Source organism: Erinaceus europaeus, chromosome X (genome assembly GCF_950295315.1).
Source record: "Erinaceus europaeus chromosome X, mEriEur2.1, whole genome shotgun sequence".
Taxonomy (NCBI): Eukaryota; Metazoa; Chordata; class Mammalia; order Eulipotyphla; family Erinaceidae; genus Erinaceus; species Erinaceus europaeus.
In genome coordinates, this window is record NC_080185.1 from 123,500,675 (window position 1) to 123,510,383 (window position 9,709).

Consider the following 9,709-nt stretch of genomic DNA (forward strand, 5'->3'; position numbering starts at 1 on the left):
CTTGGTTCTTAAACTAGTAGGGAAACAGACTATCTGGCCAACTTGCACATTAGGGACTAAGTCTTTTCTCAATATTTCTTTATTTATTCCCTTTTGTTGCCCTTGTTGTTTTATTGTTGTAGTTATTGTTGTTATTGGATAGGACAGAGAGAAATGGAGAGAGGAGGGGAAGACAGAGAGGGGGAGAGAAAGATACTGCAGACCTGCTTCACCACCTGTGAAGCGACTCCCCTGCAGGTGGGGAGTCGGGGGCTTGAACCGGGATCCTTATGCCACATGCACTTAACCTGCTGCGCTACCTACCTACCTACCTACCGCCTGACTCCCAAGGGACTAAGTCTTTTCTAAGACTGGAGGAAAATCTGATTTCAGATGACTTTCACTGAAGACATAATTCATGTTTACAAACAAGAGAAAATGAGTCCATTCAAAATGAAGTAATCACTCAGAAGTTTCGCATCCCACCTTTATATTGCCTAATTAGACTCTACATACTAAAATGAACTTATTCCAACCAATATTTCCAAGGACAGAGCTGAGTGTGCACCCAGTTGAGCATGTGTTAAAACGCTCAAGGACACAGGTTTAAGTCCCCAGTCCCCACTTGCAGGCAGGAAGCTTTGCAAGTGGTGAAGCAGTGTTGCAGGCATCTCTGTTTTTCTCATTCTCTGTCTCCCCTTCCCTCTCAGAATAGAGGGGGATGGCTATCTCTATCAAATAAATAGATAATTTGAAAAATGGAAAAAAAAACACAATATTTCCAAGGTCTACTTCTGTTTCTTCTCCCCAAAATAATTTCCCATGCTTCACATTTGGCTACAGCCATGTAGTTTAAATATACCTGACACGTCTGAAGATAGTTCAGGAGGTAGAGCGCAAGACCTGCATTCATGAGGCCCCGGACTTAATCGCTGGCACTGCATGTGATGAAAAGGTGCTCTGAAATCTCTTCCTCACTGATTCATAAAAAAAAGAGAGAAAAAGCTGAATACACCTGTAAATGCCACCACATATGCAGGTAGATCTAGAAGCAACATGTCATTGAATTGAAGGCCATCAACTCCAGATCAGCCTTCTGATTTCAAAGAAGGAGCTAGGTGGTGGTGCACCTGGTTGAAAACACGTGTTACAATACTCAAGGACTCGAGTTCAAACCCCAGTCGTGAAGCAGTGCTGCAGGCATCTCTCTCTCTTCCTCCCTATATGCCTCTTTCTCTTAATTTCTGGGGGTCTCTATCAAATACTTAAATTAAAAAAAAATCCAGCTCTGACAGTTGTGCTGTTACTTTGGGAAACTTAAAATCTTTTGTTTTGGGGGGCCGGGTGGTTAGTGCAGCAGGCTAAACGCACATGACACCAAGCACACGGGCCTGCTTAAGATTCCTGTTTGAGACCCCCGGCTCCCCACCTGAGGGGGTGGGAGCGGTCGCTTCTCCCGATTTCTCTGTTCTATCCAACAACAACAATAATAACAACAATAGCAATAACAGCAAGGGCAACAAAAATAGAGGGCCATAGTGTGTTAATAGCACCAGCTATGATGTCCCTACCTCGATGCCAGTATTATTGCACCTGTCCCCCAGAACCATGACAACTCAAAATGTCTCCGTCTGCAGACAATGTGCAGCGCTAGTGAGTCCACGGTACTTGTATGTGAGAGGTAGCACTTGCAATCCCTGACACCACATTAGAGATGGATGGTGACGTGTTCAAAATCAAACAACAAAGCCTACATCAAGGCTAGGGGAATAACTCTGAGGGAAGATTACAGGATTTCCATGCCTGAGGCTTCTGATTTGCTCTCTGATGGCACGTGTACCACAGTGTGGCTCTCTCTCTGGCTCTCTCTCTCTCCTTTCCTCTCATATGAAACTAACTCATATGAAATAAATTTTTTAAAAAGTTTCCACATTAATGTCAAGTATTTCCATGGGGCTGGGGGAAGGGAAGGGAGTAGAAAAATTTCATCTGGCTGAGAACCATTGATTTCACTGAAAATCATTGGAGTAAATTTCATTGTGAAATTATGCTTGTATTTCAGTATTTTTAATGCAGAGGTACTGTTTTTCTAGCTGTTTCTTCTAAAGTGTTTGTTTGGACGTCCGCATCAGCATGAAGAAAGATTCCACAACCTTGCTAGTTACACCTACTAGGGTGGATTTTACTTCTCTCTTCCTATTAAATATTGAATTCATTTATACTTTGAGTTCATTTTTCCTTTTTAAAAATTTTTAAAAATATTTATTTACTTCCCTTTTCTTGCCCTTATTGTTTTTCATTGTTGTTGTAGTTATTATTGTTGTTATTGATGTTGCCGTTGTTGTACAGGACAGAGAGAAATGTAGAGAGGAGGAGAAAACAGAGGGGGAGAGAAAGATAGACACCGGCAGACCTGCTTCACTGCATGTGTGCTAAGGGGACTCTAGGTGCCAGGGAAGGGAGACACTAGTAGCTTGTCCTCCATATACTGTCTCACTACCCAGCAGAGAAGCTTCTAGTAGCTATTTATGCGGGTGGAAAATGGAAATACTATTTGTTTTATTCTCTGGATATTGCTGAAACAATAAATCCACACAGTGTCAAAACCAAGAGTGAGGACCAGGAGATAAAACTAGCCACAGCCATTATATTTTAAGTATGAAGGTGCCTCAGCTGATACTGATTAGCCATCTTATAGATTTGTATAAATTGGGGACAACACCACTAATTAAGTTATTTTGTTCTTGCTCAAAGACTTCATTTCTTTCAAATGAAAGTCAGTGTCCTTCCCATAAGATAAAAGGTTTTTCCAAATCTCTTCGATCACTCCTCTCTCTTACACATTGCATTTCACTCAGACTTTATCCTCTGGAAACATCTATTTACATTACTAGAAAGCTTATCACCTTCAATCTTTACATCATTAGACTTCCTGCCAGTCACCTCAGAGAATAACAAAAAATGTTCTTTTCTAAATTATTGTTATCTTACCTTATAATTTATATTTCATAGAATTTTTTACACTGCTGGGTGTAGGGTGGCACAATTTATAATAATTCAAACTGAGGTATCAGTGAGTTATTAAAATTATGCTGGCACAATAAAATACCACAGCAGGATGTAAAGATTAGATGGCATTAAGTAGAGAATACAGGCTTGCTTCGGGTATGGACTGTATCAATTTTTTTCACCGCTAGTCCCCAGAACACAGAAGTGTACATGTCATAGATAATTACTTACTTCTGAATGAAGGACTAGTGATTGATTTACTTTTTTTTTTTTTTTTTGCCTCCAGGATTATTGCTGGGGCTTGGTGTCTGCACTACGAATCCACTGCTCCTGGAGGCCATTTTTCCCATTTTGTTGCCCATGTTGCACTTGTTGTAATTATTATTGTTATTGTTGTCATAGTTGTTGTCGGGTAGGACAGAGAGAAATAAAGAGATGAGGGGAAGACAGGGAGGGGGAGAAAAAGATAGACACTTGCAGATTGTTTCTTAATTATCTAGATCTTTCTCTTGTTACTCAAGAAATCTTTTTTTTAAATTATTTTTCCTTTTGTTGCCCTGGTTGTATTACTGATGTTGTTGGATAGGACAGAGAGAAATGGAGAGAGGAGGGGAAGACAGAGGGGGAGAGAAAGATAGACACCTGCAAACCTATTTCACCGCTTGCGAAGAGAGTCCCTGCAGGTGGGGAACTGGGGCCTCGAACCAGGATCCATATGCCAGCCCTTGCGCTTTGCGCCATGTGCGCTTAACCTGCTGTGCTACCGCCCAGCCCTGATTTACTAATTTCTTACTAACTTTTGCACTGTCCATAAATTAACATATATGTACAAATACATCATTTAAGAGGAAAAAAATAGAATTATTATATCAATTTCAGGGTACCTGTATCATGAGTTAATATGGATAATGACTGACAAAGGATGGAGGAAAATTTTAAATGTTTGTGTATTACTGAGGTGGTATAATGGCTTACTAGTTATTTTCCAACATCTTTTATCCCTATGATAATACTTTGTAAAATTTTCAAAAGTCTAAAGGAAAAAGCAAAAAATGGAATAATGACATACTAGTTCCTTAAATAGCTTATCTGCCTCTAAATGAAATTTCCACTTTAGCTTTGCCTGTTTTATAAATTACAAGCTCTTCAAACACATCGGTCAAGAACTAAAGTACTCCTACCATAACCTATGCCAATAAAACAAACATCTATTCCCTGCCTTTCTACCCATGACTCAGTTCCAATAAAGGTCACATCTAACAATAGAGCCTAAAATACTCACACTTGTATTCCAAGAAATATGTGAAATGGAGCTTTTAGTTTTCTTGTCTTTATACCCTAATAGACAGAATGGTTACTAAATGAGGAAATTCATAACCATCCAAAGTAACAAGCAGTATTAATTTACAGATACATTACTCAATAATGCTCAGCCACCTATAGATCACATGTACTGTATTTTACATGAAGCATATCTGTAGTGATGTTTCCTAAATAACCAATATTTCATAAACGTAAGCCATAAAGACGGCTATAGGACAATAGTACCACTCTATGTATCTATGCTACTACCCAAAAAAAAAAAAAACTTTCATTTTCATGAAGACTAATGTTAAGAGAGATAACATCACTTCTTGATTATCTGAAAAATTCTAGTCACTTATGCTCTTAGAAACACGGTAATGTCTTCCCAGAATACCTAAGATATCTGATGATAATGCAGTTTTGGATATAAGATTTCTTACCTGGATTATCTGCCAACTCCACACTAATATGCTTAAGGGCACATCACTCCTTACCTTGTAACCAGTATGGTTAAAGGCCAGATCAACTATTACCTGCATAAATACAAAATTCAAAGTTGAGCACTGTAGAGACATAATTATCTCCTGTCCATTACTTGTAAAAACACTCCACAAGTCACTTACATAACCAAATAAATAACACCTCTTACCTGAATAACTAGAAATACTCAGAAGCAATATCATAGTAGAAACATATTATCTCTTACCTGAATAAGTACAAAATGCCACAGCTAGTACCTTGATATAAGGGATACCTTCAAGTCTCACCAGGAAACCTGCTCATTTCTAAGGAAGATACTTGCATCAGAAACATTTTCAAAGAGCAAAAGGGAGTCGGCAAAATCCCCCGGATCATGTATTATGCTTAATACAACTTAAGCAAGAATATTTGCAAATTAACAAGGTCTGTAAGTTGGCTAAAGAACATCATCAATGCTCACCTGGGCATCTGCAGAATCTCAAGAACCCAGCAGTCAGCACCATCTTTGCTGTGGATATGAGTGAAACTTACCTTCTGTACCATACACAGTGGTTTCAACAATCTCTTGAGTGGAAGCTACAAAAATTGGGGAGACAATAGTTTTAAAGTAAAAATATAAAACATGAACGTTACAAACTTAAACCATAAAATCTACCTAAATACTTTGCAAAAGTCTTGGGTTAACATCTTGAGGAGAAATACCATTTCCTACTTCTTTTCAGTGGACATCTACAAAAATATTCAAGGAATTGAACAACAGAATTTAATTTAGGATTGTACTGGCATCCAGTTAAGAGACTATATGGTTAACCATTGCCTCAGTTGAATCCTGTGATATTTCATGGTAAGGGGGCCAGGATATAACTTACCTGGTAGAGTGTACACCTTACCATGCACACCAAGCCAGCTAGATCCTACTCCCTCACCACCACATGGGAGCACCAGGCTAAGCGAAATCTTCACAATTAGTGAAGCTGTGCTTTGATGTCTCTCCTCTCCATGCCTCTCTCTTTCCCTTGCCATCTAAGGAGAAAAGCCCGCTGTGAGTGATGCAAGCATGTAGATGTGAAGCTCCACTGAAAACCCTAGCAGCAGGGGTCAGGTGATATTGGACTGGGTAATGTGCATATAGTAGGAATCACAAGGATCTGCACAAAGGTCCCAGTTCAAGCCCCTGGTTCCCGCCTGCAAGGCTGTCACTTCACAGGTGGTAAAGCAGATCTCCACGTATCTGTCTTTCTTACTCTCTATCCTCCTCTCCCCTAGCAAATTCTGTTTTATCCAATAAAAAAAAAAATTAAAAGGAAAATGGCCACCAGAAGCAGTGGATTGGTAGTGTAAGCACTGAGCCCGGGCAATAATCCTAAAGGCAATAAATATAAACAAACAAACAAACAAACAAACAGTGGCGGCAAAAACAAATAAACAGTAGCCAGGTGATGGCGCCCTCAGTTGAGGACACATGGACCATGCACAAGGACCCAGGTTCAAGCACGCTGCAGCAGGAAAGCTTCATGTGTGGTAATACAATAATGAAGGTGTCTTTCTTTTTCCATATCTCCCCATCCCTTCCCAATTTCTCTGTCTTATCCAATACAAGAAAAATAAAATAAGAATTAAAAAAGAGAAACTCATGGACACAAGCGCTCACGTGTACACACACACACATACACACCTTTTTACCTTTTTGGTTTGCAGATCTATCCCTCCTTTCCTTCCTTCCTTCCTCCAGAAATAACACTAATAAATAAAGTAATAAATAAATTAAGGGAAAAAAGAAAACAAGTTTATTAGCCCAGCAAAATAACTCACTTGGTTAGTGCACTGCTTTGCCTTGTGTGCAATCCGGGTTTGAGCCCAACTCATACCACATGAAGCAAGCTTTGGGGCTGTGGTCTCTCACTACTTTCTCTGTCCCTATCTAAAAAAAACAGTGACAGAAAAACAAAACAAAGTTATCAGTATGACTCACAATTCCATGATAATTATGCACATATCTTTAAATTACTCAATCAAATGACTAACCATTAACTTTCTATAAAATAAGAAACACTATAGGATAATACAGCTGCTAGAAATTTTAAGGTAAATTTCTCACCTGTCTACACACACACACAAAAAAAAAACCAAACAAACGTGGCTACAACTAGTGTGTAGACACATCACTTACCTAGACAATTAATGTCAGATGGACTGTGCTGTGCTTGAGGCCCACTCTATCACTCACCTCCAACAGCAATGTCCCACCATAACTACCAGAGACTGGGTGACCAGGATGTGTTGTCTTGAATATGAGCACACTGTAGAAAATTGTGTTTGGTGCCAATCTGCTCATTCTACTTGCACACCTGCCAATTCCCTAGTTATTTCTGTGCTTGAGAACAGAATGACAATTACATGGACATAGCAATGACTCAACATTCACAGAGTTAAGCAGAATTTTCTAAATTGTGACAAAGCAAACCAGGAGTTTTCATAAGAAATAAGAACACTAGAATTTCATAACATGCAAAGAAATCATGGTACCAAAATTCTTAGACACACTATAACCACTTACCTTGCTCTCTGGTGGTTATTGCTCACCTGCTAAAAGCATGACTCCTGTTACCAGCCAGGTGATCTTTTGAAAGGAGGCTAGAAAGACATTAGGAAATGTGTGTTAAAGGACACCTGCAAATGACTTTGGTCATTTCACCATTATAGGATACAACAATTTACCTGTATAGCTACAGTTAACCAATAACAATGTGAAATACGGTTCAAGCCCCCAGTTCCCCACCTGTAGGGGAGTCGCTTCACAAGTGGTGAAGCAGGTCTGCAGGTGTCTTTCTCACCCACTCTGTCTTCCCCCTGCAGGAGGAAAGCTTCACAAGTGGTGCAACAGGGCTACAGGTATCTGTCTCTCTCCCTCTTCATCACCCCCTTCCCTCTTGATTTCTGGTTGTCTCTATCCAATAAAGATAATTAAAAAAAAATTTTTTTTTTAAAAAAAGGTGTGTTCTACCCTTATAGTTGCAAGCTCCACGGTCATATTGCAGCTTCAGGAGCCACCAACTTACATGAATAATGCTTGACCTCTGATGGTAAGTAAAATATACCCTTCTTTTCTTCAAGAAATGTCTACCTTGGGGCCAGGTGGTGGCACCCTGGGTGACCATACACGTTACAATGCGCAAGGACACAGGTTTAAGCCACGTGCCCACCTTGAGGGGGAAAGCTTTACAGGTGGTGAAGCAGTGCTGAAGGTGTCTCATTCTATCACCACACTACCTTTTTATTTTTATTGAGCTGTCTCTATCCAATAAATAAAAACAAAATAAAAACAAAAGTGAAATTCCCACCCTTTTGCAGAAACATTACACTATCCCACAGCCCTACTTCTTTAAGAAAAAAAACCTACAAAAATTCCATGGTCAGCAACTCTGTGATGGACTATCTGAGTAGCACAGCATGACTATCAGTACAAAAGTTAAACATACAGTAGCTAGAAACAATAATCCGGGACAATAACACTGCTACTGATATTACTGCGGTCACTGTATTATTATTCCTTTTTTTTTTTTTTTTGCACATTTCAGAGGAAACAGTAGAAAAGTGACAAATGTAAAATATTGGGGTCATTTTAAGTTTTAATAGACCACCTCCAAAACACAGTGGTCCAAGTACATGAACAGTGATCACATGGATACTGGCAACAAGAATGTCCCTAAGAAGTTAAAATCCCATCATCTTGTGCCTGTATACTAGAAAAAACTTGTAAAATCTTAAACAAGAGATCGGAAAACACATAAACACACAAGGAAATGCAGGTGTCATGAACATCCTGCTTACCCACCTCCACCTGGAAGATCAGTGGGGTGGCACTGTGGCAGGGTTCAATCTATCACTTATCTGGTTAGGAACAAACCTGGTTAATCACCATCGACAAAGGTCAGTACAATGCTTTAAGACACAAAGGACAGATGGATTAAGGGCATAGCTTGTACTAGCAGGATCCGTGACACTACTTAGTATCTACCATTCTTAGGAAATACAAAAACTATACCTGACAGTTGCAGGAATTCAGCTAAAGGAGGGTGAGGCTTCACCAGGAGAGACTGCCGTATCTGAGCTGCACACCTACATGGCTCTAGGGACTACTGGGCCAGACACTACATGTGTGTCCCCAGGATCAAGCAACCTATCATTTTAACAGGGTTAACATTCAGATATCTCTAAAATTAAAAAAAAATAGTTATACAAATGCTGAACACTATCATTCTTACTAGAGTACCTGTCACGAAAGCAAAGTAGCAGCAAAATGTTAGAGGAACACCGTCATCACTCACCTGCCTGTCCGTACAAGGTCAGGTGCTATGTGTGTGGCTCAGGCCCCATCAGCACATACCTGCTAAGTGTCTCCACACTGCGACAGAAGATAGGTTCCTTATAAGGGCTGTTCACAAACCTGGAAGAAATACTGTGGACAAAGGGCTCTATGAGTGCTATTTCAACTGGATAACCGAAAATCCCATGATCACTTGCATCCTTATGGGGCTCTTCACTATTACCTACATCCTGATGAAAGTTAGTAGTCGGGGTCAGGTGGTGGTACACCTGGTTAAGCGCCTACATTACAATGTGCAAGGATGCAGGTTCAAGCCCCTAGTCCCCACCTGCAGGGTGAAAATTTCACAAGCGATGAAGTAGGGCAGCAGGTGTCTATCTCCCCCTTCCCTCTCAATTTCTGTCTTTATGCAATAATAAAAATATTTTTTTAATTTTTAAATATTTATTCCTTTTTGTTGCCCTTGTTGTTTCGTTGTAGTTATTATTGTTATTGTTGTTATTGATGTCGTCATTGTTAGGACAGAATGAAGTAGAGAGGAGGGCAAGGCAGAGAGAGGGAGAGAAAGGCAGACACCTGCAGACCTGCTTCACTGCTTGTGAAACGATT

General features: G+C 39.8%; 1 long non-coding RNA gene across 5 annotated transcripts; it reads right to left on the reverse strand.

The window, feature by feature from the left end:
* Nucleotides 1-860: 860 nt before the first annotated feature.
* Nucleotides 861-8,642, reverse strand: LOC132535721 (uncharacterized). 5 transcript variants are annotated; one of them, XR_009547441.1, is made up of 8 exons: nt 8,609-8,642; nt 7,357-7,407; nt 7,001-7,073; nt 6,586-6,694; nt 5,429-5,796; nt 5,000-5,349; nt 4,271-4,856; nt 861-956 (listed from the first exon to the last, which is right to left on the reverse strand). It is a non-coding gene; the product is annotated as an uncharacterized LOC132535721 (long non-coding RNA). The 5 variants fall into 5 exon arrangements; XR_009547439.1 differs by having other exon boundaries at nt 6,944-7,073; XR_009547442.1 differs by having other exon boundaries at nt 7,001-7,147.
* Between the last annotated feature and the right edge of the window lie 1,067 nt (nt 8,643-9,709).